Source organism: Palaemon carinicauda, chromosome 2 (genome assembly GCF_036898095.1).
Source record: "Palaemon carinicauda isolate YSFRI2023 chromosome 2, ASM3689809v2, whole genome shotgun sequence".
NCBI classification, from domain to species: Eukaryota; Metazoa; Arthropoda; class Malacostraca; order Decapoda; family Palaemonidae; genus Palaemon; species Palaemon carinicauda.
In genome coordinates, this window is record NC_090726.1 from 176,409,221 (window position 1) to 176,414,226 (window position 5,006).

Genomic DNA, 5,006 nt, shown 5'->3' on the forward strand with positions numbered 1-5,006 from the left:
TCGCTGGTAAGAGACTGATGTCTCGCCAGGTAAATCCTCGGACAGCTAGATTAGCGTCAGGTTCGGATTTCCTTTTATGGGCTCTCGTGGCATGGTTGGTTTCGACCTGGCCTTTCATTAGAAGTGGCTAGCGTTCGATCCCAAGTATGAGGTAGAAATTTATTTCTATTTGAACACGATGTTGTGTTGATATTTATCCATATTGACTCATTAGGGGTAATTTGAATGAATTACTACCAATTGTGTCACGTGGTGGCCCGGGGAAATCGGGTAAAACTCGCTGGTAAGAGACTGATGTCTCGCCAGGTAAATCCTCGGACAGCTAGATTAGCGTCAGGTTCGGATTTCCTTTTATGGGCTCTCGTGGCATGGTTAGTTTCGACCTGGCCTTTCATTAGAAGGGGCTAGCGTTCGATCCCAAGTATGAGGTAGAAATTTATTTCTATTTGAACACGATGTTTTGTTGATATTTATCCATATTGACTCATTAGGGGTATTTTGAATGAATTACTACCAATAGTGTCACGTGGTGGCCCGGGGAAATCGGGTAAAACTCGCTGGTAAGAGACTGATGTCTCGCCAGGTAAATCCTCGGACAGCTAGATTAGCGTCAAGTTCGGATTTCCTTTTATGGGCTCTTGTGGCATGGTTGGTTTCGACCTGGCCTTTCATTATAAGGGGCTAGCGTTCGATCCCAAGTATGAGGTAGAAATTTATTTCTATTTGAACACGATGTTGTGTTGATATTTATCCATATTGACTCATTAGGGATAATTTGAATGAATTACTACCAATTGTGTCACGTGGTGGCCCGGGGAAATCGGGTAAAACTCGCTGGTAAGAGACTGATGTCTCGCCAGATAAATCCTCGGACAGCTAGATTAGCGTCAGGTTCGGATTTCCTTTTATGGGCTCTCGTGGCATGGTTGGTTTCGACCTGGCCTTTCATTAGAAGGGGCTAGCGTTCAATCCCAAGTATGAGGTAGAAATTTATTTCTATTTGAACACGATGTTGTGTTGATATTTATCCATATTGACTCATTAGGGGTAATTTGAATGAATTACTACCAATTGTGTCACGTGGTGGCCCGGGGAAATCGGGTAAAACTCGCTGGTAAGAGACTGATGTCTCGCCAGGTAAATCCTCGGACAGCTAGATTAGCGTCAGGTTCGGATTTCCTTTTATGGGCTCTCGTGGCATTGTTGGTTTCGACCTGGCCTTTCATTAGAAGGGGCTAGCGTTCGATCCCAAGTATGAGGTAGAAATTTATTTCTATTTGAACACGATGTTGTTTTGATATTTATCCATATATAAATATATATATATTTATATATATATATATATATATATATATATATATATATATATATATATATATATATATATATATATATATATATATATATATATATATATATATATATATATATATATATATATATATATATATATATATATATGTATATATATATATATATATATATATATATATATATATATATATATATATATATATATATATATATATATATATATATATATATATATATATATATATATATATATATATATATATATATATATATATATATATATATATGCAAGAACATATATATATATATATATATATATATATATATATATATATATATATATATATATATATATATATATATATATATATATATATTTATATATATATATATATATATAGTATTATTATTTATACATATATAATTATATATATGTATATATTTATATATATAATACACAATTATATATATATATATATATATATATATATATATATATATATATATATATATATATATATATATTTATATATATATATATATATATATATATATATATATATATATATATATATATATATATATATATATATATATATATATATATAGATATAGATATATATATATATATATTTTTGGGCTCAAGCCATGTCGTCCTGATGGAAGTTCCTATAGGGTAGCTTCCTAGGGTATATTAATACTACGGCGATATTCTCAGAGAATTTACCTTAAGGTACCCAGAATTCTAACTCCTGGAGCGAATATCCCTAATGAAAGGGATATCGCGACATATCAGAGGACGTATTCTTGACACGCCTCATGGCAATCCGCACCCCAAACAGAGATAACACATCGAAGGGGTCAATTGGCAAGAAAACGAAAACGAGAAAGAAAAAGAGGAGCCGTTCCCAAGGCTCTCTCTTCTCCCGTTTCGTAAGCGTGCATTGCGCCAATCCTGGCGCCATCTGTATTCCTTTTTGCGTAGCTTATCAACTCGGTGTTTTCTCCTGTGTTTCTCGCAAAATCTTGGATTTAATCATCTTTTCATGGCTTCTCCAACTTCGTCTGCCTCTGATACGTTGAATACCATTTCTTTTATGTATAAATGTAGGCTCTTGGTAAATTTTAAAGTGATTAATAGTAATAATCTTTGTTACAGAGGCGTCCTGGACGCTGTCGCTCACTAGGTATGAGTTTTAGTTAGCCAGAGCGACGTTCCCGGTTGTTTTGCTTTAATAAATTTTAGCTATTTAGCGTTACATAGGATTTCCTTTCTCGTGCTTTTAGTATTTTTTTTTTGGCGAAGTATTCGCCAACTCTGGCCTACGCTAGGCCATGTAGCCTAGTCGTTTGGCCCTAGTACTTTCCTGTATGATTTTGGATTTCCGAGTCTTTTAAAATTTTATTGAAGCTTTAGGCAGTTTTTTATACATTTAAGATTTTATTGATTATTTCCAAGATAGTATACGAGTGAGTTTCGGTGATTTAGGTAATCGATTCTCTTGGTGCCTAGGCTAAGTTGCCTCTGGAGCCTTAGTATACTTTCTCATACTCCCTTGTTGCTTTCTTTTCTTCTGAGAAGGTATGCAATCCCTTGCCCTCTGTTTAAGCCTTGGGCTTAACCCTAGTGGTTTATCTGAATTAACTTTCGATACAACTATACTGGGCTGTTACTGTACCTCCCTGTTCCAGTAAGTCTGGCTTCAGAGAGGGACAGAACATCAGAGTTTTTAGTCTGAGTCTGTGTTTGTCTGGCTTGGGGTAGAGTCTCCCTCGCTAGCCTGACGCAGACATAGGAGGCTTAGCCTCCTTAGGTCACTGCCGAAGGTTTCTGTACGAGATGATTCCTTCTTTTGTGATCTAGCAGACTAGTCCTTGTTGCTGTTCTCGGTGGGAGGATAAGATCCTTTCCCTGGGAGTAGCAACACCTTCCTTGCTTTGGTTCAGTGGGGGTTGGCAAGTATTGCTGGCCTCCCTCCTAGGATCTCCCTTAGGCTAAGATGAGTTTTCTTGGCTGCGGGTGATTCTTCACTAAAGCAAGGCTGGTAGGACCCTCTTTGTCCCTTCCCCCTCTATCTCTGTAATGGCCTAGTCGTTACAGTATCGTACGTAATTCTACATCTAGACCTAGGATAGGTTAGGATGTGGAATTGACTTAGTCCCTTGCCGGCCGGCAGAGTGTGCCGGCCGGCAAAGGTCTTCTGCTTTGAGTGCTGCCCGGACCTCCCTTGGTCCCTCATCCATGTCTGCCTGTAGAGCCAGACGGCATTGGTCAGGAAGCCTGAATTAGATTCTCCCCTTCCTTATATGCACTCTTTCGGATTGCCGGGCTTGGGGGTAGTATACTCTCTTATCCCGGCATCCATTCTGTTTTCTTCTAGTGCTGTACCCGACCCGGCTGCCGGCCTATGAGGCCGGCAGCTGGGCAGTCGTAGTCTTCTGGTTCTTTTGTTGCTGGCCAGCATTGGTTGTTTACCTTTGCCGGCCGGCTATTGTCAAGCCCTTGTCAGCCGGTTGCTATGAGCAGTTGCCGGCAGCCGGGTGCTACCTTGTGTAGTTGCCGGCCGACATTGGCTGTTGCCGGCCTCATGCATTTGAACCAGCGTTCTGCCGCCTTATAGCTGTTAAGTAGTATACTTTAAAGCTAGTTATGGTGTGTGCCGCCCGGCGCATCACCTTCTATACTGTACCAGTATTCTTCAGTATAACATATACTGTAGGAAGAAAACTATAGTATAGTATTGATACAACACTGTGTGTTCTAACACTTTTGTGTTGTCTTGCACAGCCCTTTGGTGTTGCCTCACAGATAAGAAAGTGAGTTCTTTCTTGTCTATTATCCGGTATTTTAAAATCATACCTTAGGTGTGAGCTCCACCTGTTTCCTCTGGAAACTTTTCATTGGTTACTCTAGGACAGATTAACCATACGATTTTATTATCTGGAAGGCTGCAACAATTGGTTGTGCGGGAAACACAAGTGTGTGTCTTTCCTTTCTGATTTGTTATGCTAAACTGTGCATATCCAGTGATACGTAGTTCACTTGATACTCATGGAAATTTCTTCTTTTTACAGGAGGACCATCCGAAGTGCGGAAGTGTTTTCTGCAACGTCCGCAGTAAGAACTTCTGCGGACATGAGTTATGTAGGAGGCACGCAGCATGCGCTGTCTCCAAGGGTGATCTCCGGTATTGGGACCCTCAGGTATGTACCGTGTGCTCTAACCTGATTACTGAGGCTTTTGATTCCCCTAGGACGGCGGAATCAAGGGATATAGCAAGGGAGAAGCTTCGTACCTGGGTAAGGGGCTTCCAGAAGAACACCTCTGGACCTTATCTTCCAAGTGAGAAGATGAGGGCTTACCTTTTCCCTAGGGCATCAGCTGATGCAGTGATTCCCCAGCCTCAAGAGGAGATCCCCCATGTTCAGATCCAGGTGGATGCTGAAGTCGCGGTCGCCTTGCAAGACATCCAGTTGGACGACAGGATGTCTGACTTGTCCGAGCGTCTGGAGGAAGACCTCCTGGCAGGAGGCCAGGATGAAGTTCAAGCTCCAGACATTGTAGAGGAAGAGGCCGACGAGGTGTCGGCTGCTCCGGTTTAGATCCCTGAACCTATTCCCTCAACATTGTCCGCTCTCCCAGTAGAGCTGGGACAGGCCCTCTCCTCCATTGTTGGAATGATCCAACAAAT